The sequence below is a fragment of the Dendrobates tinctorius genome, unplaced genomic scaffold (genome assembly GCF_039654945.1).
Source record: "Dendrobates tinctorius isolate UK_male_01 unplaced genomic scaffold, ASM3965494v1 ptg000224l, whole genome shotgun sequence".
Lineage (NCBI taxonomy): Eukaryota > Metazoa > Chordata > Amphibia > Anura > Dendrobatidae > Dendrobates > Dendrobates tinctorius.
The window spans coordinates 7506281-7531174 of record NW_027361891.1 but is presented as its reverse complement, the minus strand read 5'-3'; the positions used below and the strand labels follow the sequence as shown (position 1 = coordinate 7531174).

Here is a 24894-nt window from a genome sequence, read left to right as displayed (position 1 = left end):
TCATTTCTCATCTATCCCTGTGGCTAAATATTAGTAGGACCCCCTAAGTGACCAGAGTGCTCTCAGGCTGGGGGAAATGCGAGGGTCCTTCAGGTTCCAGTCATTCTCTCACAAGCTGACAACTTATCGCATCGCCTCATCACCAGCTGTGCGACTTTCCGCACTTCTGAGCGCTCCTGACCAACTTTATAGCGGTACAATGTTACTCGCCGTCGCATGAGGCTGAGCACATCTCACACACTTCTGTCCTCACATTTATTGCATATTCCCCCAGTGTCCCGCTACACCGGCAGGAAGAAGGGCAGCAAAGTGCCCCACCCCATGCAGTGAACGGGTTAACTCTCGTGGCCGCGCTGAACCCTGCCTCATCAGTGCCGGGGACGGGCAGCGCGACCGCTCGCAGGCGGATTTTCTGGAACGCGCACGGACTGAGGGAGACTGGCGCGGTGACGTCACGGGAGGGGGAGAGCTGGGAGCCTCACCCAGGCTGGGTTGGTGGCGCTGTGTGTCCCGAGCGGAGGAGGACAAGCGGGAGGCGGCGGGGATCCCAGGCAGCGCCCGGTCCCATCCAGGAGAGGGAGGACAGCGGGGTGAGTGTGTGCGGGGGCGGCGGCGCAGGTTCGGTGGGTGACCGGGACACCTTTTGGGGCTCCAGGATGGGGCAGTGACGTGAGGGCCCGGCCCAGGTACTGTAGTGCAGCGGCCGGCTGCGGCATACTGCTGTGGGGTCGGAACTGGGGACTTCTGTGGGCAGCGCCTCAGACAATGGCTGGGTGTGCTGGGGCTGGCCACTCCTGGAATTGCCATTTTCTGCATACTTGTCATGTTTGCCATGGCACTCCTTGCTGTGTGCCTCCATGGTGCCAGCTGGGCTCCCAGAGAATGTGCAGGGCACCCTGGCTGCTGCTGGCATTCTCCTTGGACCTCTCCTCTGAAAGTTCCTGTCTTCCCCCCAGGCATTGCTTGGCCTGGGCACTGCCTGCTTGACACTACTGTTGGGCTGTATTAACCCCTGGAGCGCCAGGGAGGCTGGGCATCACATGCCACCGATGAGTGCGGAGCAGCTGAGGTCAGGTAATAGAGACTAGCGAGACCGTGGCACAGTGTGGTGGGCAGCACTACAATAGGCAGCGCTCCGCTACTTCATGCAGCATCATTTCTCTTGTATGGACAGACGAAATAGTGAGAGAACTGAGCCCCACCTAAGCCATGAACGGAAAGCGGTTTCTGAGCAGAGGATCCCCTCCCTCCCCTTTGTGGCCTGCAAAAGGGAAGGAAGATCAGTTGCCTTTGGAAAGGATTTTGGTTCCTGCTGATTTGTGGTGACTGCGTAAATAGTTAATGTCACCTGTCTTTCCGTACAGTGTGTACCCGCGATCAGTGTCGGTCATCAGGCAGATCGCGTAGATCTCTCACTCGGGATCGGTCCAGGTCTCGCTTTTGTTACTGTCGTAAGCTCGAAGAGAGTGACATTGGCAGGCGATGGCTCAATAGGGCTGAAAACAAGGGAGGGCGGCTGATTAATGCCAGATTGTATTAGAGCCGATGATGTGACCCGCTTGCCATGTCTCAATGATGTTTCTCCACTGATGGAACTTGTGTAATTCCTTACGTGAATTTCAGTGTCAAAATTTCAGTTCTGTTTTGTGAAGGGCTTAGTCTTTATTTCCTTTGTCGCTCTTCACGTTTACAAACATGGCTATGGCTTTGTTTGCTTTTTATGGTTTGCGTTCTCATTCTTGGTGTATCTAGTTGTGCCGAAATCATCTGGACTTGTAGATATCTTTAGACCAGTTGATTTTTTTTGACTTCTGATTATTAGATATGGCTTGTGGGACATTCACAACCCGTAGGAGTTAGTAAATGAATATAAAGGTGTAGTAAACCTAACTAGGAGCTTAGTCAAGGCTAAGCATATGCCCTCTAGGGCCGTGAACGTACAATTCTGACAAAGATTCAATCTTTTCGTTAGCTGGCGTTGAAAATGTTTTGCAAAAAAACTCAGTAATAAAAAAAGTGTTACCCGCCTTAACTGTTCTTGTGACACTTGGCCTGTCCCCACTGCTTACCGGTACCGCCTCACCACACAGGATCTGCCTGTTTAGCCGGCCAGCGGCAGAGGTGGGTCATTGTTGTGGTTAGCTGTGCAGGCATTTCCTCTGTGTTGGGACGAGACCAGCAGAGACCCCGTCGGTGTCAGAGTAGTAGCATCAGCAGATCATGAGTATCACTTCTCTTTCTTTTTTTTTGCTTTACTTCTTTATTTTTTTAAAAACCACTTTGCAATAAGATATTTCCACTGGACAACTTTTAAATGTAAGGCAACGTTCCCCAGATCAGTATTTGGTGAGCTTCTTACGTTGCAGAATTTCTGTAGCATTGTGTAAATTGCGTTTATTATTCCTTTTTTTTTAACATGCATTTGACTGCATTTTCAGTCTGGTGTGTCATGATTTAAATGAAGCTGCTTTGTTTTTTAAAGTTCCCGAGATTTGATATTCTCAGGTGTGGAGTACATGTGTTTTTGATGGGTTTCTATCATGGAAACGGACTAAAAACGCATGTGCATTTCTTGTCTGCTGATTTTCCGCACCTATGTAAGTCAAAGTACTGACATCTTCAGCACGCCCCTGTACCAGATTGGACGGCCGAGTTGTCAGTAACTGCATCCCAGACACCCTGAGGGGTGGAACTGTGACAATTCCCACGTGTTGGGTGGTCACCTAGAAATTCTGCACAGAAAACTCTGCGTACCCGCAAGAGAAATTAACCTGCTGCGGATTGGAAACGCGCTCCGCAGGTCAGTTTGCGCAGCTTAAAAAAAAGCACAGTAAGCATGAGATCTCTATAAATCCCATCCACTTTGCTGGTACTGTAAAACGTTGTTTTTTTTTTTTTTGCCGCGTCAAAACACGATAAACGCTCATTGTGGGAACATAGTCTTTATAGTCCTGCCTCATCTGTTCCTTTTAGCAGGATCCAGATTACTGCAAAGTACCAAGGCTTTTTCAGGGTAAACATGTTATAAAATGTTTCTCCTGTAAAAACTGCAATGCCAATAACCACCTAGCATAACCATAGTAAAATAAGAACTTGATATTGTCCAAGCCAGGATCATTTAATTTTTTTTTTTCCTAATAATATTGTGTTTAAATGTAGCGGTCATGCTGTGGCTTTAAATTTTAACAACCCTGTTCCACCTCTGGTCTTTACACGGCTTTCCTACACAATCGCTTAGGCCGGGTTCACATTAGTGTTCGGGTGCTCTGCGGAGGGCTGCCTACTTCCTCCGTTAAGCCCTGCCTACTTCTGCATGTGTCCTGCGTATCTTTAACATTAAGTACGCAGGACATGTGGATGCGTCATTTTGACGCACCTGCCGTCTGCGCAAAACGCAACTTGTTGCGTTCCCTTGCGGTCGGTGGGCGCGTCAATACAACGCATCCGCATACATTCACATGTCCTGCGTACCCAGTGTTAAAGATAGGTACGCAGGACGCATGCAGAAGAAGGCAGGGCTTAACGGAGGAAGTAGGCAGCCCTCCGCAGAGCACCCGAACACTAATGTGAACGTAGCCTTAGGGTACCTTTACACGTAGCGATGCACCAGCGATCCCGACAACGATATGGATTGCTGGTGCATCGCTAAGTGGTCGCTAGTGAGCTGCCACACAGGCAGATCTCACCAGCGACATCGCTGGGGACGGGGGTCGCTACTTACCTGTCAGATGCTGCGATCTTGAAGTCCTCCCGCCCGCCTCCACGCCTCGCTCGTCAGCGCCACAGGAAGCCCAGCAGGAAGCGCCCTACGAGAAACGGCCCAGGAGCTTCTCGCGCGACCAATGATGAGCAGCGGGCGAGGCGGTCGGAGGTAAGTATCACATGTAGCGATATCGCTAGCAATATCGCTGCAACGTCACAAAATCGGTGACTTTACAGCGATATTGCTAGCGATATCGCAGTGTGTAACGGGGGGCTTTAGTTTTGCAAGACAACAGCTAATTCACCTGTTAAGCACCACAGCTGTTACAATCAGTCATTTTCCTGCAAGATCAGGTAATTGTACAGTGAAACTGTGGAAAGAATGGCAGTGTCGACCTGCTGCTCTTTGAAGACGCCTCTTGACTGATGTGTGTGAATGCAGCCTTAGGTTGAGTTGAAAATGCTGCATTTTTCTTTGCTGCTTTTTATTCGCATATGTGCTGCAGATTTCCATACCGTTATACTCAATAACAATCTTCTAGGATTATTACTTATGGGTTTTTTATACTTCTTCCCCCTTATTTGATACATTTTTGGCGGAGATTTAAAGCAGCGTATTTTGATGCATTATTTTTCTAAATGCAGAAAATCTTTGAATGTGCACATAAAAACTCAGCAGTTTTTTCATGTTTTTCCTTTACAATTTTTTTTTTAGATGAAAAATCGAAGCCTAGAGAAAGAAACGTGGCAATCTAGTGTCTTTAGACGCACAGGGCCTGAGTTTTCATGAAATCACATCCACTTTACTTTGACGGTTAAACTCTGCAGAAAAACTGAGTATTTGCGCTATATGTGAACATGGCCTTAGTGTTAATTCCTAATTTGCCATTGATTGGGATCTCAGTTGGTACTTGTTAACAGAACTATTGTCACTTTTTAATCAACTAAGTTGACTTGATTTCTACCTTAGACATTTTGGGCACATAAGTGGCCATCCCTTTATGTCATGAATGAGTGTGACAGATGATGACAGATTATTCTGATTTGCTTTGTTGCAATTTTTTTTTACGTTGCTGTCGCTATAGTTGAAAATGGCAGCCTTCACAGAACAAACACGAATGACAAGAAGGCGGCCAAGTTAACCTCCTCATCTCTTGTTCAAAATTTAGTATTAAATAAGTGTATTCATCCATTTTGAGACAATACCAGGTGTGAAACATGAACACAGAAAACAGGTACTGAAAGAAAGAGATACTTTCCAGCTCCAAAGTTCGGCTCACCATTTATTTGTGTGGGGTTCAAATTTGGGTACAGTTCTGGTACCCGAACCGAAATTTGGACTAAAGTTGGGATGAACCCGAACTTCTACAGGTCTGATCTTCCCTACAATTGACTGATTTAGTTTATGGTAAATCTGGAGAGTGCTCATAGCAATCTGATGTGCGTGGCCATCTACATTTCAGGGTAATATGTAGAAAACATCTTTATTCTGAAACTGATCACTTTCTCTGGTGTAATTGTTAAAGCGCCGCTATAGCAATAAGTGCGCTCTTGGCACTCCATGCCATGTAGATTACACAGTTGTGTTGCTATTTCTGTGTGTTGCCAAACTTCCAAAGAATCCAGTGCACGGCATGCAATGTGTGTAATATCCACCGTCGTAGCGGTCAAGGTTTTTAACCTTTAAAGGGAACCTGTCACCCCCTCCAGGCGTTTTTAACTAAAAGCGCCACCTTGTGCAGCACTAAAGCTGCATTCTATCGAGGTGGCTCTTCTATTTGGCGTCCTTTCCACCGCAGAAAGAAGCGTTTTTAAAATTTGTCACTCGTACCTGAAGTTTGTTTGGGGGGCAGGTCTTTCCCCCCAGACACAGACGCCTCACATCCATCAGTCATTTCCTCTTGGTGCCGCCCCCGCAGCGTACATTTATTTTCCTGGCGCCTGTGCTGTTGTTCTTTTTTTCTTGGGCATGCGCAGTTAGCGCTGCCCGTCCACTGACATCACATGATGTCTTCTTTATCGCGCCTGCGTAGACGCGCGGCCCGACACCCTGCCCCACAGTGTGAGTAAATCAGAAGAGACTGCGGGGCGGGATCTCGGGCCGTGTGTCAACGCAGGCGCAATAAGGAAGACATCATGTGATGTCAGTGGGCGGGCTAGTGCTGCACATGGTGGCTCTTTTAGTTAAAAACGCCGGGAGGGGGTGACAGGTTCCCTTTAACAAAACATTATTGTGATTTTATACTTCTGTTCTAATAAGGCCCTGTTCACATCACATTGTTTTTCACTATTTACTGCATGTGTCTCATCCATGGATTTTCATGTTTTCAAAGACTTACTGTGTGGTATACAAATTTATCATGACTCCATATTTATTTATTTTGTTTTCCTCATTTATATAGCGCCATTAATTCCACAGCACTTTACAGACACTATTGGCACTGACCCCGATGGGGGGTCTCCATATGATGGAATAGTAAAGTACACTATTCCCTATTGGACATGCCATTGGCCTCCCCACTTGGCTAATGTAATGCTATGGACATGTTTGCATATGCACTAAATAAACGTCACAAACATGATGTGAACGGCGGCTAAGATGGATTAAAGAGGTTGTGTGGCTTTCCACTTTTGGAATAGTGGTAGAGATATCCAGAGAGATTACAATAGGATATACACTTTTAATCATTGAAATTGCAATACCAAGCATGAAAAGGAGTGAAGTGCTGAAACTCTCAGGATGGGTAGGCATGTTAATGATCTGCAAATCATGAATAAAATGGAAACAAATTTTTCAGAACAGCTCGACTTAGTACAATCGCCCCTCACAGAAATACACGGACTTATGGTCCCATTACACTAAGGGTGTGTGCACACGTTGCGGATTCTGCTGTGGATCCGCAGTGTATTCGGCCCTGCGGATCCGCAGCAGTTTCTGCTGAGTTGTACAGTACCTTTTTAAATCCGCAGCATGTCACTTCTTTGTGCGGAATCCGCAGCGGTTTCACACCTGCTCCATTGTACTGGTGTCAAACCGCAGGCTAATCCGCAGATAAAATGCAGGTCTTTTAACCTGCAGATTTTGTAAAATCCGCAGCAGAATTTGCAACGTGTGCACACACCCTTAACGATGCACCAGCGATCTCGACAACGATACGACCTTGTCAGGATCGCTGGTGCCTCGTTACATGATCACGATCAGGACCAGCGAGGACGCTGGTATCCAAGGTAAATATTGGGTAACTAAGAGCGCGTCACTTAGTTACCCGCTGTGTACCATGTATACCAGCTCCCAGCGCGAGCATGCAGGTATCCAAGGTAAATATCGGGTAACTAAGCGTGCGCGTCGCTTAGTTACCTACTGTGTACCTTGGATACCTGCGTGCTGGCGCTGAGAGCTGGTATACAGGGTACACAGCGGGTAACTAAGTGACGCGCGCTTAGTTACCCGATATTTACCTTGGATACCAGCTCCCAGCGCCTGCTTACAGCGCTGGGAGCTCACTGATCGTTGTTGTCCCGCTGCCACATGCAGCAATGCGTGCAGGCCAGCCGGGAGAGCAACAATCAAAAAATGGGAGAGGACGATCCTGCACGATCAGCGATACCCGGCGGGGGCGGTCGCTGATGTATGTCACACAGCGATATCGCTGGCGCGTCACAAAATCAGCGATCTCGCTGTGTGTAATGGGGCCTTTACACTCATTTACAGCATGCCATTCATTGAGTGCATTGAATGTTCTGCCACGCTGAATGCACTTGGAAAAACAAATAATCAAGATCTTCTGCTGGCAGCTCCCTTTACAATTGCCAATGTCCCAGATGTTCTTGAAGGGAGATAAGACCGAAGACGCTGCAGGCCATTGTACCACATTTAGGCCACGCGAGCGTCTCACAGTAGCACAAGCAAAGAAGTGGCCTGGCATTGTTATGCTTTAAAGGCCCCGTCACACTAAGCGACTTACCAGCGATCCCGACACCGATATCAAGGTGCCATGATCGCTAGTAAGTCGCTATGTGATCGCTGGTGAGCTGTCACACAGACAGCTTCACCAGCGATCAGCACAGCGATGCCGAGTGCCTGGCATCGCTGGCCATCCCTGTAAAAAATAGAATCAAAATAAAAAATACAGTTTAATTCTCACCTTCCGACGTCCCGTTCAGCCATCCTGCCTCTCTCCACGCTCCGGTCCCAGTGATCCTTTGCGAGAATGACCGCGAGATGTCACGGTCTCGAGGGATAACAAAGTCTCGCGGTCATTCGTGCAAAGGATCACTGGGACCGGAGCGTGGAGAGAGGCAGGATGGCTGAACGCGACGTCGGAAGGTGAGAACTATATTTTTTATTTTTTTAATTATTTTTTACACCTGATCGCTGGTCTCCCGCCTGTCACACACAGCGATGCATGCTGGCCAGCGGGAGACCAGTGACCAAAGAAATGTCCAGAGGTTTCGTCCAGCGATCAGCGATACCGGCAGGGGGGCTGATCGCTGTCACACACAGCATTCTCGCTGGTGAGATCGCTGTTACGTCACAAAAGTTGTGACTCAGCAGCGATCTCGCTACCGAGATCGCTTAGTGTGACGGGGCCTTAAAGTGGCTCCTGTGACGCTTGGTGTCCCAGAGGCTGATAACAGCTGATAGGTGGGGGTGCCAGATGTCGGACCCTTATTGAGGTATTGAAGATCAATAATAGATACCTGAAAAACCGCAAGTTTTTATTTGCACATCAGTATTCTTGATTTGAATTTGTATGCCAAAACCAGGAGAGTGTCTAAACACAGAACATGTCAGTCTCTCAATTATAGTTTTTCTCTGTAAGCTCCACTCCTGATTTTTGCAATAAAAAACAGTGATCCAAAATACTGTTTGCATACTGATGTGTGAATGAGGTTTTCTTTATATGCAGCTAGTGCTTAACTTGAAGTGCTGTAATTGTAAGTCCCTGTATACTCTCCACTGCCCACTCCATGGAAACAATAAACAATCCAAGTCCCCCCCCCCCCAATTCATTGTTTTTTATCTATGTAGGAACTTGTTAGTCGTTCCTTATTAGTCCCTACTTAACACGTGTTGTCATTTTTACCCATAAAATACATGGCTGTCATGTTGAGGGATTTGGGCTGTCACTGACCGCATTTAATTGTTGCCGTTTGCTTTGATTTCCTTTTGAGAAATTTTGCATAGTGCGGCTCTACGATTTCGACCTTCTTAACCCAAGCAATCTCATCATCTTTATTTTATCCATATTACATGGATTGAAATATGGTACTAATGTAAACCAGTAAGGCTATTCATATGGATTTTTTTTATTTTTTTTTATTTCATGTGTTTTACAGAGAGGTGGCATATGATATTTTGATCCATTTTACAGCTAGAATGTGCCCATAAAAAGTCTATGGCGCATGCTTAAAAGATGGATGTATCAGTATTTGATTGTTTTCCTATTTTTCTATTTTGTTTTTAATAAGGCTACGTCCCCACGATGAGCTTTGGGTACATTATTGACGCCGTTTGTTTTTCCTGCGTCAAAAAACGCTGCTTCTTACAGATCTAACAAACTGGATGGGATTTCTAGAAATCTCATGCTCACTGTGCTTAATGCTGCGTAAACTCACCTGCGATGTGTTTTTCAAATGCGCACCATGTCAATTTCTCTTTTGTGTATGCAGAGTTTTCTGTGTGGAATTTCCCCATAGACTTGCATTAGGTGTGGAAATGCACAAAAGATGCCTGTAATTCACATTTAAGTATGTCAATAAAGTTTTATCAATGCAAAAAAATAAATCGGGAAGTATCAAAAACATAACAAAGCGGCTTTATATAAAGTGACACACCATCAAGAGACAAAAAAAAGCAACATCAAAAACTCACTAAGTAACCTAATTTTTATAATTCCAGAAATTCTGCAAAATCAAAAACTCAACAAAATCTCATTGTGGAAATGTGGCCTAAGGGAAAAAATATCCATAAATGAAAGTTCAGGTACAAAAACTGATGAAATACTGATGCATCCTTTTTTCATTATACGTCCATTACTTATCAAATGTGTGAAAGAGGACACTGACAGGACCCACAAATGTGGAGAAAAGTGCAAAGCTCGCATCCAAACACCCCCTCCCACAAAACAGGATTTGGACGAATGTGCCGATGGGGCCGTAGACTATAACGATACCAACAGAACGAACGTGTGCTCTGTCGCATAAACCTACTAGAGGCGAACACTCACTCCTAGTAGACTGTGTCTGGGTGTCTGACTCCAATAGGTCTATAGTGATGAGCGAGTATACTCGGTGCTCGGGGTGTCTCCCGAGTATTTTGGCGTGCTCGGAGATTGTTTCTGTCCATGCAGCTGCATGATTTGTGGCTGCTGGACAGGATGAATACATGTGAGGATTGCCTGTTTGTTAGGGAATCTCCATATGTATTCAGGCTATGTAGCAGCCACAAATCATGCAGCTGAGGCCACAGAAACTAAATCTCCCAGCACGCCAAGATACTCGGAGACCACCTGAGCATGCCTGGGAAAACCCGAGCAACGAGTATACTCGCTCATCACTAGACTCTATACGCCTTAAAATGAGGCACAACAGAGCTTGTGTTCGCTCTGCCGGCAACATTATAGTCCTTGGCCCCGTCAATGCATATTTCTCCTGTAAATGTATGAATAAACTGATCACTGGGTATTACCATTCCATTTGTTGACACTGTCAGCACTGACTGGACAGAATGTGGGGACTAGCCTTATAGATAAGAGGAATGGTAACAGCCAATTGTCAGTTTCTCCGTTCATTTTCAGGAGGACTAACAGCTTTATAGTATGTTCTTTTGAAAAATATTTTAAATAGCTGGATTGGAAAAGTATCTGTATAAGGCTGTTTGTATTTTCAGTCAGTGTGTTGTCTTTGTGCTCAACAGACCACACACTGATCCAATAATAGCAATTTCTAGCATGTAGATGCAGACAGCTATCGCAGTCGCTCTCATTGTGGACGACAACAAGGAGCTGCCCACTGAGCCACTGTATGCAGTTTGCAGACGTTAATGTGTTTTTTTTTTTTTTTTCATACATAGTCTTAACCTGGGCTTAAATGTGCGTTTACACTACACGATCGTGGTAGATATATGGCTGCACGCCAAGTGGCAGTTGTTTAATAGCCCGCCAGGCAGATCCTACTTTCACTGCACACGGAGCGATCAATAAGAATTTTATGCACATAGTCCTGTGCAGGACCTACACTGCCAAAAAACGCTCAGGCACAAACTTTGGCTGGCGTAAATGTACCATAAGGCTGTGTTCACATGTAGCTTTTTTTTTGCGTTTTCGCGGCGACTTTAAACGCGCGATTTTGTCACGAAAATGCAAAAAAAACCATCCTAAGGCATTTCGCACATGCTGTGCTAATGCTGCGGATTTTTCTGCGGCGGAATTGCATCGTGAAAAAATACGCAGCATGCTCATTCTTTGTGTGGAATCACGGGAAAATCTGCACACATAGGAATGCATTGTTCTGCTTACTTTCCGCATGTGGCTGTGCACACCATGCGAAAAGTAAGCAGAACATTTGCATATGGTACCCATGGGCTGGAGGAGGGGAGATTCTCCTCCAGGCTCTGGGTACCATATCCCTGTAAAAAATAGAATTAAAATAAAAAAAATCGTCATTCTCACCTTCCGATGTCCCTCGCAGCGTCCCCAGGCCTCAGCGATGCTCCCGGCAGGTCCCGTTCCCAGTAATGCATTGCGACAATAACCTTTGACGTCGCGGTCTCGCGAGATCGCTACGTCATCAAAGGTTATTGTCGCAAGGCATCACTGGGAACGGGACCTGCCAGGAGCGTCGCAATGATCGGGGACGCTGGAAGGTGAGAAAAACAAGATTTTTTTATTTTTAACATTAGATCTTTTTACTACTCATGCTGCATAGGCAGCCTCAATAGTAAAAAGTTGGTCACACTATTCAGACAATGTGTTTGACGAGTGTGACCAACATGTCAATCACTTTTCCCAAGCGCTGATACAGATCGCTTGGAAAACGCTAGCATTCTGCAAGCTAATTACGCTTGCAAATCGCTAGTTTTTCCGTGGGAAATAGGCGGGAATTAAAATGCGGTTTTCTCGCGGAATGGAATTCCCACTGAAATTTCTGCGGCAGTTCCGCAATGTGTGCACATAGCCTTAGGGTACCGTTACACCTAGCGATGCACCAGCGATCCCGACCAGCGATATGACGCGGTCAGGATCGCTGGTACTTCGCTAGGTGGTCGCTAGTGAGCTGCCACACAGGCAGATCTCACCAGGGACATCGCTGGGGATGGGGGTTGCTACTTACCTGTCAGACGCGGCGATCCTGTGTCCTCCTGCCCGGCTCCACGCGTCGCTCGTCGGCGCCACAGGAAGTCCCAGCAGGAAGTGGCCGACGAGGAATGGTCCAGGAGCTTCTCACGCGATCAGCGATAACCAGCGGGGGAGCCGGTCGGAGGTAAGTATCACATGCAGCGATATCCCTAGCAATATCGCTATAACGTCACAAAATCGGTGACTTTACAGCGATATTGCTAACGATATCGCAGTGTGTAACGGGGAGTTTAGGCTACATATGTATGATGCAGGGATCCTTATTACACTAGTCACTTTTCTGTTATGCTTCTGTTGTGGTCATTCCATCTGCAAAATAATTCAGTATAAGCCCATGTTCAGTATTTGGTCAGTATTTCACATCAGCACATGTAAGCCAAAACCAGGAGTGGGTGATAAATACAGAAGAGGTGACGTGTTTCTATTATACTTTTCCTCTGATTGTTCCACTCCTGGTTTTTGGTTACATATACTGAACGTGTGAACATGGCCTCAAGCTGACATTACATGTAAAGATTAGTGATGAGCGAACATGCTCAGATAAGATTTTATCAGTATTCGAGCAGGCCGAAAACAATCTGTTCGGGACCCAGCGGCTGTTGGACAGCTGCAACACATGCAAGAATTGCCGATCAGCCTCGGGGTCCCGAACAGGTTATTCGAGCACGCTGAAGACACTTGGATAACACCTTATCTGAACACATTCGCTTATCACTAGTAAGAATTATAATGTTGTTTGTCCACCCCTTTTTAATGTGTTTTTTTTTTTTTTATTCTACCAACAGCCCGAGTGTGCTTCAAAAATAATAAAATGCATACGCTCACACTCTGCTCTCAGTATGCTGTTTGGTTCCCCTTCTTTTGACGATTTTTATTTTTTCTTCACGGTCAGTCCTATACACTTTCATTGACTATTTTAATTTGTGTAAATATACTTGGTTCACACCGGCGTGGATTATGCAGTGATACTACCATGTGTGAACCGTGCCCTTCTTGTGTCACTAAACTTTCACATTCTTCTTAGTTTTCTGGTAAAAAATATTCAGAATTGAGAGTCCTCAGTGGTTGATACCTTTTAATGGCTAACTGAAAAGATGGTAACACATTGCAAGCTTTCGAGACTACTCAGGTCTCTTCATCAGGCTAGACTAATACAAAATCTGAAGTCACATATTTATACACAATACAGCACAGAAAAAATGCAATAGATAAGACAAGTGACGTGAGGCAGAATTGTCATTATGGGAGAGGGAGAATCATAAATATTGTTCCAGTTCATAGATAAGGAGTGTGAAAGTTTTTGTCCTCTGATTGGGGTCTGGTTCTGTGTTGTGTGATTCCCCCAGAAGGTCTGAAGAGCAACATTATAGAATGCTGTAGATAAGCTCTGGAAGGCAGTGGACTTATCTTATAGTGGTCAAAACTGCTGACAGGTTCACTTAAAATAGTCTGATTCTTGTTTTACCAGGAGGTAAACTGCTTCCAGATGACTCTGACAGTGACTTAAGGGGGCTTTACACATAGTGATATCGCTAGCAATATCGCTAAAGCATCACCGATTTTGTAACGCAGCAGCGATATCGCTACATGTGATACTTACCTCCGACCGGCTGCCCCCCGCTGGTTATCGCGCGAGATCGGCCTGGTCCATTTCTCGTCGGCGGCTTCCTGTTGGCACCGACGAGCGACGCGGGTGGAGGATTTCATCATCGCCGCGTCTGACAGGTAAGTAACTGCTGCTGCATCTCTGTGAGATCTGCCTGTTTGGCAGCTCACTAGCGACCATTTGGCAATGCACCAGCGATCCTGACCGGGTCATATCGTGGTCGAGATCGCTGGTGCATCGCTAAATGTAAAGGGGCTCTTACTCTGCTCTCCCCATTGGAAGCCGCATTCCAGTGTATGAGAGAGTCAGGAGAGATAGCAGTTTGCCAAACCATTGTTTCCTGACAGTTATCTTATGTGTATGGCCATTTTATGGTATAACCACTCCTGTGTATATGCAGCAATTGTTTCCATCTGGAAAATCTGCTTCCTATTACGGTAGCAGCATTGTGGATGAGATGTCACAATTTGACTGGCACTGTGGAATTAAAATATGCAGCGTGTCAATTAATGCTGTGGCTTTTACTGGTTTGACCTGTTTGCGTCGGATGAATTAACACATTGTGGTTTTTCGATGCAGATATTGCAAATAATGTGCCACAATTTACAGTGTAATAGGTGTGTTTTTTGCTGTGTAGTGGAAGAAATCCACGTGTACATGCTGAAGTAGCATGTCGGGTCTGTCACAGATTCTCACAATTCACTGGCTAAAATATGGAAAAAATTCTCAACCAAATCCATGACAATCCACATAACATCCAGATTTTGTGAATTTTCAAGCTGATAAAGCTGATCAGTGAGAACCGATCATTTGCGTTACTGTAGTTGTGTTATGATTGCCCTTAGTAATCATTCGGATAGTGCCAGATATTCTTTACTTCAATGGCCTAATACGGTTCTATAATATCTTTCTATTAAACTGAGCCATATCTATTTCGTCCAACTAATCAGTGCTGTGACATTTTTAATTGCTGATGTGTGGGTTATCATGAGTTCTGCACAGCAAGAAATCTGCCATGATGGGGGAAGTATTGTAAATCTCATTGAAGAATTTCTCATCTGACAGAATTTCATTAGCAGTCATCTAGAAAAAACTAGAAACAAGGCTTATGCAAAGTTTGTCACGTGTGGTCCACTACCCGGACATCCCCTTCTTAAATATTATATTCTCCCTTATTAAATAATAATGCTCTATATGTCCTCCCCTTTCTGGGGCTGTTTCTTCAATGTCTACCCTAAATCTTCCAAGGCTTGCATGACTGTCACTCGAGCACTGCAGCCAAACAGTGGTTGTTAATGGGTTGCAATGCTCAAACTTCCCCTGGAGGACATCCCAGATTCATCCTAAGGAATTGAGAGCTCAATAGCGGCCACTGATTGTCATGCCACGTGAGCTTGGCAGCTAGTGTCATATGAGCTACAAGACACCCAGTGCCCACACAGCTTGTACTGCAGGTGAATGCGATTTTTATTTTATAAGAGGGAATATAATTTGAGAAAGGGTTGTCCAGGTAGTGCACAACCCCTTGAAAGACTTACTTAAAGGGTAGGTTCACATAGCCATATAAGATATTGTTCAGTTCATCCAAAAAAGTGAGACCATTTTTTGGCACTTGTCAGGTACGTGTAGACCATATACAATCGGGTTTTTTATACAGCAAGTACCATAGTTACAGGACCATTTACAGTTTCATATTTTACAAAATTGCAACGTATGCGTAAATCGTATGCGTAAATATTGGATGCTATGCTTTGATTTCCTTTTTTTTTTTTTTTTTTTTTTTTTAATTTTTGTTTTCCATACCCATAGACTTGACAGGGTGAGTTTCAGCCGATTGACGGAGGAAACTTGTGCATGTGGCGACCTTTTTCACACGCTGATTTTGTCAGGAAAAAATCCACGAGCCCATTTGGTCAATCTGCCCATGTAGCAAGACTTTTAGGCTATGTGCACACGTATACAGAAAATTTCTGCATAAAAACCGGACTCTTTCCCAGAAAACACGCGATTTTTGCGCGTTTTTACTTCGATTTTTGCTCGGTTTTGCCACGATTTTTTCCGGGGAGTCCCCAGACACAGAAAATAGCCAGAAATGCAGAATTTACCACGAAATTAATGAGCATGCTGTGTTTTTTACCACTAAGCGTCTTTTTTCGCGGTAAACGCATCAATATGCACAAAAAGTGCAAAATGCATTAAAATGAATGGGAAGCTTCTTTTAGGCGGTTTTTGAGCGGATTTTTTTGGTAAATCCGTGGAAAAAATGCAACGTGTGAACAAAGCCTCAGGCTCGATGATAACCACTGATTTGTAGATTGGGAAACCTAAAAGCACTTTACACAACATCAGTGTACCGGTGTTAAATATACCACTGGATTCAGTGGTGCGTCTCCGCCCTAACTCCGGTGATTGTTTAACAGATGCAGTGGTGACCTCACATAAGCAGCGCTGCAGTCAATTCTAGGGCTCAATCCCTCGTGCCATCTATATCTGCAGAACCCAGTGCATTAAGGTTGTGTATATACCCCATTCCTTTTATAATTTCTCATCTCTCAGTTGAACTTGATGGACCGCATTAACTATGTAAAGCTAAAGGTGCTGTCCACTGCTAGGACAACCCCTTCTCCATCTGTATATTTGCCCCTTTAAAATAAAACACCTATACTTTCCTCCTGTGTCACCACTGTTCCACCAGAGGTTTTGTCACGTGAACCCTGCACCCAATCAGGCATGGCGTGACTGTCCCCACCTTTGGACGTAGACTGTAAGGCCATGTGCACACGATGCAGATTTCCAGCGGATCCGCAGCGGATTTTACCGCGCAGAAACGCTGCATATCCACATTGTGATGTACAGTAGCATGTTAATCAATGGAAAAAAAAAACGCTGTGCAGACGCTGCGGATTTTTCCGAGCGGTTTTCTTGTGGTTCAAAATATGCAGCATATCACTTCTTTTGTGCGGTTTTCCACCTGCTCCATTCTCCAAATCCGCAGGGGGAAATCCGCAGTGGAAAATCCGCAGTGGAAAACCCCACAAAAACCGCAAGAAAACCGCAGGAAAAATGCAGATCATTTGACCTGCGGATTTCTTCAAACCTGCGCAGAAAAATCCACAGGAGGAAAATCACCGTGTGCACTTAGCCTAAGGGCCCCGTCACACATAGCTACGCACCAGCGATCCCAACAACTATATTGCCTTGTCAGGATCGCTGGTGTGTCGCTACATGATCGCTGGGGAGCTACCAAACAGGCAGCTTCACCAGCGATCAGCACCAGCGACACGCGGGTAACAAGCGACGCACGTCGCTTAGAAACCCGATGTGTACCTTAGTTACCAGCACGCTGGTGCAGGGAGCTGGTAACCAAGGTACACATCGGATTTCTAAGCAGCGTGCGGCACTTAGAAACCCGATGTGTACCTTGGTTACCAGCGCGCGCTGATCGCTGGTCTCCAGCCTGTCACACGCAGCGATGCGTGCTGGCCAGCGGGAGACCAGCGATCAAAAAAATGTCCTGGCCATTCCAGGACGATCAGCGGTGTCACACACAGCGATCTCACTGGTGAGATCGCTGTTGCGTCACAAAACTTGTGACTCATCGCTATGTGTGATGGGGGGCTTAAGCAATCAACAGCAAGTGAGGGGCCAGCCGCAGCTGAGACTCCCTGTTGACTACTTATACATCCAAAGATGGGGACAATGATGCCATGCCTGATTGGGTGCAGGGCTCACGTGACGTGCTCTCCCGGGGATCACGTGAGGTTAAGTGCCGACACCACTGGATCAGTGCCGACACCGCTGGCGAGTATAGATGTTTTTATGTTAACGGTGGCAAATATACAGATCGAAAAGGGGTTGTCCTAAGAGTGGACAACCCCTTTTAAAGTTCTTTCTCAGGACTTCCGTTACATTTTATCATGTACAATTTTTGGTTCTGTTCCCTTGGCACGTTCAGCCCTCTTTCCTATTAGTTTAGCATTTATATGTAATGACCCGATGTCACGTGATGACAGCAGCTAATCGGTCTCCACCGCTGTGACATTGTTGCTAGCATCCCATCATGCGGTGGTGTCGATATGTACTACTCCATGTACTATGTGTAAGTGTAACAATAAGACAAAGAGAAGGGATCAGATGTACAACGCTTCCGGCCTAGTCAGCTTCACTGGCACAGAATGCCTTTTATCTATGCATCACTAGTGCGTGTCCTCTCTAACAATGCTGCCGGAATTCCTTAATTGAATATTAGTGGCGAATGGATCAGCATTAAGGTAATGTGTAGAAGATTCCTCCTGGAATTAAATATACTTCAATGATTCCTTTTATTTATTAACTCTTAAGTTCTAATTTGCTTCCCAAACATGTCCTTTTTTAAGGGAGTGTTGCAAGAGTCATGGATGGTGGGTTGTTAAGGTAATTTTGTCAATTTCCCGTATCCTCAGAACTGGTGACTGAGCCGTGCAGTGTGAATAGGATGGTCTGTGGATGTAACGATGTGGATTTCCCTTGCTCTTTGCCTTCTCTGTAGAATATTTGCTCGTTTCCGCTTCTCCTATCAGAATAATACAGTTCTTGGTTGAGAGCCGGGTATGTGCTGGGAGGGCTCATGTTCTTCCTTTTTTAGATGTGATCAGTGATTGTGATAAGAACTATTAATACCAGTATCATCATGTATACATCACACAGGTTGCAAAAAGCAACCGCAGTCGTTCAGAAAGACCATTTTTGCTCACAATGTCTTACATCGTTTATTTGATGCCTCTGCAGTGATAACCCTTCCAGGGTAGCTGCAGTTACTGTGTTTTGCAGATACACTGTTGTTGGGAGACTCATGCAGGCATATTAAGCTGCAGTACGGCGACTTTATCCTTGCTGCAGATTGCTATATTACTACTGGCGCACCCCCTGCAGGTGTGTGGAATTTCATTCCTATCATACACTGTCACCACCATAGCAAGGGCTTCCCCTTATTATTGCTACATGGTTTTATTTTTTTGTGCCCATAGACCCTGGCCGCACGCTGATTGTACATGTAGCCTATAGTGGGCCTCAGCTGCTCTAATAAGATACCCTCCTTCCCCAAAGGCATGCCCACCGCTATTCATTCTCGGTGTGCTTGCCCTGCTCATCGATCACCAAACCTCTATTTATTACAACACCAGAGAAGTTTTATTTATAAAATTTATATTATCACTTTTTCTCTGGTCTGAACCTAATCCTATGGATCATCCCATTGCCACTTGCCCTACACAGCAGCCTTATAACAGATTTAGGGAACGTTCCCAAATGTTAGGGTTGGAAAATTAACTGTACTTTACTCTAGCAGCGCTGACTTTGCAAGCCGGGCAGAGAATTTACACATCACCAGCACGGTGGATTTGAAACTCAATCTGTCCAATTATGTTGTATATTATAATGGTAATCTGTCACCAGATTTTTGGCACCTAATCGGAGACCATCATAATGTAGGTGCGGAGACCCTGATCCCAGTGATATGTCACTTACTGGGCTGCTTGCTGTAGTTTTGATAAAATCACTGTTTTATCAGCAGGAGATCCTCATTAGAGGACTAGTAAACCTGTTCGGTAGTTTTTCATATTTATGAACTTTGTGTAACTCCATCCTCAACACTGATTGGCTGCTTTCTGCCCAGTGTACACAAAGCTACCAATCAGTGGTGGGAGTGGGGTTATACAGAGAACCAGTGTATCTGCAGCAGATAAAACTGTGATTTTATGAAAATGACAGCAAGCAGCCCAGTAAGCGATACACCATTTTATGCTACGCTCAGATTAACAGCCTGGTGACAGATTCCATTTAAGGCCTAGTTCAGACAGCAGTTTTTCTTATGAGTGGGTTCTGTGTTTCTTAGCACTGATACATTAAAAGTCTGTAGGGCTGTTCACATGTCCTGATTTTTTTTTTTTCTCCTCGGACCAAGCGGTCTGTGCAGAGTTATGGAGACATGTCTGATATTGATCCGGGTGTCGGATTAAACTTGGCAGTGAAAACCCTTGGGTCATTGAAGAAATCAGACAGCTCTTGAGTGCCATCCTTGTGCCATCCTTTGCTTACTGACTGATAGAAGGTGGAGAAATTTTGTTTTTTTGTTCGTCTAACAAACTGACATCTGAATGAGGCCTAACACCAATTTTGGTAAAAAACCCCAAAAATTGACTTGCTGCAGTATTGAAGAAAGCAAATCGGAAGTTTAAAAAAAAATAAAAAAAAATACGGGGTTAAAAAAAAGTTAATGTAAGAAGGAAATTTTTAGAAATCTCATTAATTTTGCTGTTAATGCTTTTTTTTCTTAAATCCACAAAACTGCTCTAGACACAAAGGCTTTTTCATTTAGTGCTAATTTTTATGCTCATTTCCAAGAGGGCGTGGCTCCCAGGATTCCCTGGAGGCGTGTCTTTAGTTAGCTCTGCATTATTAACCTGTGAGCGACACCCTCTTGCTAAAAAACAGAAAAATAGTCACCAAGTAAAAAGGCCCGTGTCTCTGAAACCGTATGATGAATAAGAAAAAAAAGCAAACTAAAACAAAACAATAAAAAAACTGTTGAGGGCAGAGCAGAGTCCTGCTGTGAGCAGGCACCAGGAGTGGTCAGGCGCCTGCACATTGCAGTATTCTGCGCTGCCCTCAACAGGGCAGAGCAATGCTCCTGCGCAGGAGCCACGACAGCCAGCAAAGAAGAGGACGTCACCGTTAGAAGATGGGAGGCGCCGGGCTGCAACACCCTAAAGCTGGAGTCACACATAGCGACTTACCAGCAATCCCGACAACGATGTCAACGTGTCAGGATCGCTGGTAAGTCGCTATGTGATCGCTGGTGAGCTGTCACACAGCTTCACCAGCGATCAACACGCCGAGGTGAGGAGCGAGCCCGGGAGCAGCGGACGAGTGCCTGCTGTTCCAGTCCTCCACCAGCAGAGGGCGCGCCTGCATCCCCGGCCTCCCCTGGCAGCGTCCTGCTGCCTCCTGGTCCCCAGTGTGTGGCGGCAATTAAGGTACACACTCCGCGGGCTCCTGGTCCCCAGCGTGAGGCGGCAGCACCTGTAACTCGCTGGTAACTAACGTACACATCGGGTATCCAAGGGACGCGCAGCGATGCGTGCTGGCCAGCGGGAGATCAGCGTCGAAAAAAATGTCCAGAGGTTTCTTGCAGCGATCTGCGATACTGGCATGGGGGCCGGTCGCTGATCACTGTCACACTCAGCGATCTCGCTGTTGTGTCACAAAACTTGTGACTCAGCAGAGATCTCGCTAGCGAGATCGCTATGTGTGACGGGGCCCTTAGGACCAAGACCGGACCGCGCCCCCCGGAGAGTTTTCAGTTACATCGGGGGCTTATCTACTGCATTACAGGATGCTGTAGGTAAGCCCCTGATGTCTGTGGCGGCAGCTGATAATCGAAAATTGGGGTGACCGATTCCCTTTAAGGGTTCACAAGTCTGCAGACTTTTATCAGAAGACTGGACAACCCCTTTAAGGCACTTATTGTCCCCTAGAAGTCTTTCTCCATAATACAGTTTTTCTCAAGGCCTTTTCTTTAGGCTGCTTTTACACTTACTGTGTTTTTGCGGGCCGTTTTTGCGGCCCCAATAGATTTATATGAGGCCGCAAAAACGGCTCGCAAAAATACATCGGAGCACCGTGTCCTGTATGGCCGTGAGGGCCATATATACAGCCGTGAAAAAATATCGAGCTAGCTCAATATTTTTCACGGCTCACGGACACGGCCTCCATTTAAATCAATGGTACCGTATTTGCGGATCGACGTTATTTTCGCTGCTATTTGTTATAACAGGTAAAAACGACGATCCAAAAAGGTTTTTTGCGGCCCGTTTTTGTGGGAGACCGCAAAAATCACGGCAATACGGCCCATAAAAATGGGCCGCAAAAAAACCCGGCATGTGTAAATGTAGCCTAAAAAGGGTTGTCCCACAAACAAAATTTATTTTTAATCAATAGATGTTTGAGTAATTATTTCCACAATTGGATGTTTGTGTTTTTTTTTTAAAAAGAAAATGTTCCTGTGCCGAGATAATCTTATAAATGTGCCCCTGCTGTGTACTGTGTAATGGCCGTGTACTGACCGTGCAGGAATATGCCCTGATCATACCACAGCTCCTGGGCAGGAGTGGAAGCAAAAGACTGTACAGGCAGGACAGCAGGGGATCACAGCTGATACGTTTTGTGAGATAAAACATCTCCCTTCCTGTTTTTATGTTGCTTCAAAGAATGAGTCATTTGGGATCCCAAGCTGTAATGTCTGTATACTTTTTTTTTTTTTTCTTCCCTCTCTCTGTCAAAGAGTTGTGGTATGATCAGACCATGTACCCGTACGATCAGACACAGCCATCACACAGTATTGTTATTCCAAGATCTATTGTCTAAAATCAACTTTTATTTATTGGAAAACTCCTTTAAAGAGAATCTGGCAGTAAAATTTAATGACAAAACCGTGTATGTCACTCTTTATAGACAAGTCTAGTAATACCTTTACATGGCCAGTCTGTTCTTCCACTAGTGACAAATTAGCATTTGAAGCCTCTGTCACTCCAGCTTTATTCTCTCCTCTTGTCTGGCTCCTTTCCATGAAGTCACACAGCATAGAGACTGTTGGACAAGTGGGAGGAGGTGGAGGTGCTGGGTGAGTAGTAGAGCTGGAGTGACCGAGGCTTCAGTTCTAAAGTCTCATTATCATAACAAAACAAACATTGTTTTCTCAGTAATGGAGGGAACGGCCCGGCAATGTAAATATATTGCTGGAATTTGTATATGGGGAAAAATTACCTTCCTTGACCAATTTCATATTCGTTCCTAGCATCTGGGACCAAAAGTGCTGGTAAGTACAGTTTGCCAGCCCCAAACTAGTTGGCATTTTCATCCTTTGGGGTGTAGCAGATTAGAACAATATTTCTTTTTCACATGCTATTAGGTTTGGACTTCTATTAAATAGTAATGATCCACATGTATTTTATTCTCTGAGCATGTTAAGGAGAGAAGTGCTGAGAGTTTCTGGGAAAGTGAGCATGACGTAGAAGAAATGTGCACGCGCTTGGGGTGAGCGGATGGAGAGGAATTCAGGATTTGGCTGTACATGGCCATATATGGCAGAGGCCATCTATTCCCGGTAATGGCTGAGCAGCCTGTGCTGTATGAGTGGGCTATTTTACAGCAGAAGGAAAACTTGTATACATAAGCATTTCATTTATGAGAATGTCATGGCCACTTGTCTGCATGCGATCCTGATCATTTATGATTTTACTCCATAAATAGCACTAAAAAGAAACCCTGCTCTGGTATTTCCAGTTTTCTCTTCCCCCATAGGAATAGGAAACAGAAAACGACAGTGCTGGATTTGGATTTCGACATCGGCATAGACTATAATGTAATGATCCGTCAGTTTTGTCATTGTTAATTTTTCTGACTTTTTTTTGTCTCAGCATGTAAAGCGCCAGAGATGTGAACCTAGACTTAAAGGGGTTTGACAGTTAAAACAAGTGATCCATTGGATAGGTGATAATTTGTTCCTGGGACCCACACCGATCTGTAGATCAGTTAATTTGTATCCTCATTACAGGTTGCACGTCTGACCACTGTTCCATTCCTGCATTCATTCTCTATTGGGTTTCTGTTCTGGAAAAAGCGCAGCGCTCTGCAGCCCAATAGGGAGTGAATGGAGTGGCGGACGAGCATGCACACTGCCATTCCATTCTAACGGAAATGAAAGTTTCACATTCTGCTATCTGGGGAGGGTTCCAGTGGCGTGACCTGCACCGATCACCAAATTATCGCCCATCCTGTGGATAGGTGATAACTTGTTTTCACTGGACAACCCCTTTAAACTGTCATGGAAAAGATCTGAATCTCCCATTGAAGGCAGTTTTTACACAATTGTCATATGGGTGCAAGTCTCAGCTCGACTACAGGTCTAATGACTCAAACAAACAGCCTCCTAAGGATCAGAGAAGTATTGGGTCAGGTTATAATACCCGCTACTGGGCCGGGACTTACCCTCATATTACACTCCTGGCCAACAGATTAGAGCTATATAGAAAAAATTGCACAGAGGAACCAAGAAGTAGAAAAATACAATTTATTTTTTATCGAATCAAATATATTAAAAATTGTACAAAGTACTGTAGACTAGGTGATGACATTGGCTGACCGAAAAATTTGCACCAGAATAGAGCCAAATAGTTATATACAATTTGTTGTCTTGTTTTGTAATTTCTAATGTATGTGTGTGTGTGTATGTGTGTATATATATATATATATATATATATTCAAAATGTATAATTACAAAACATCAGCAAAATGCTACAAATCCGTAGTTAATAAATGGTAATTGTTTGAAACAAAATAATATAAAACCTGGGGGCATCCAGTAGCTGATAGCTTGATATGGGTATCTACATGGTAGTAATAAAGATGTCAGCCTTGCAGAGAGTATATTGGCGTATAAATACCTTAAGGCTAAGTGCACACGTAGCAGAAGTTTTCTGCTGAAAAACAGGACTCCCTTCCCAGAAACCGCGCATTTTTTTTTGCGCATTTTTACCGCGATTTTTGCGCGGGTTTTTTTTTTTTCCGTGCGGTTTCTAGACACATGGAAAAAGCCAGAAACGTGGAAAAAACCGCGAAATTAATAAGCATGCTGCGTTTTTTACCGCATTGCGGTTTTTTCGCGGTACAAAACGCATCAATGTGCACAAAGTGCTAAATGCATTGAAATGAATGGGAAGCTTCTTTTTCGCGTTTTTCCTGCGGATTTTTTGGCAAAACCGCAAAAAAAACGCTGTGTGTGAACACAGCCTAAAACTGTGTTTTGGAGCCCATGACCCCAACGTGCGTTTCAGCTGGCTTGCCTTTTTCTGAGAGAGTCTCAGCTCGACATCAGGTCTAATGACTCATGTACAGCCTCCTAAGGATCAGAGAAATATTATTAGTTCAGGTTTTTATATCCACCGCTGGGCCAGAACTTTTGCCCTACCCTCGTATTACACTCGTGGCCATAAGATTAGAGGTGCACAGAAACTACTTGTAGTTCTCTGATGAATTTTAACTATTGTGTGATAGCCCACAAGATCCGAATTAGTAGCACTGTAAAAGTCAGCGTGTTGCCCGAGGCTGCTGCCTATAATGCCAAGCCCTTTCCCATGTATGAGAGCAGCGGCTCCTTTGAAATACGCAGGAGAATGCTGTGCTATAAAC

At 45.0% G+C, this 24894-nt stretch overlaps 1 protein-coding gene across 3 annotated transcripts in view; it reads left to right on the top strand.

Moving 5' to 3' along the window:
* Window positions 1-336: 336 nt before the first annotated feature.
* Window positions 337-24894, top strand: part of RAP1B (RAP1B, member of RAS oncogene family) — an 85633-nt gene continuing 61075 nt past the window's right edge. Inside the window, exons 1-2 of one of the 3 annotated variants that reach the window (XM_073555488.1) lie at window positions 452-590; window positions 9605-9688. The gene's annotated coding sequence lies outside the window, so the exon portion shown is untranslated. Of the gene's footprint in view, window positions 591-9604; window positions 9689-24894 lie in introns of all 3 variants that reach the window. The other 2 variants (XM_073555489.1, XM_073555487.1) reach the window with 2 other exon arrangements.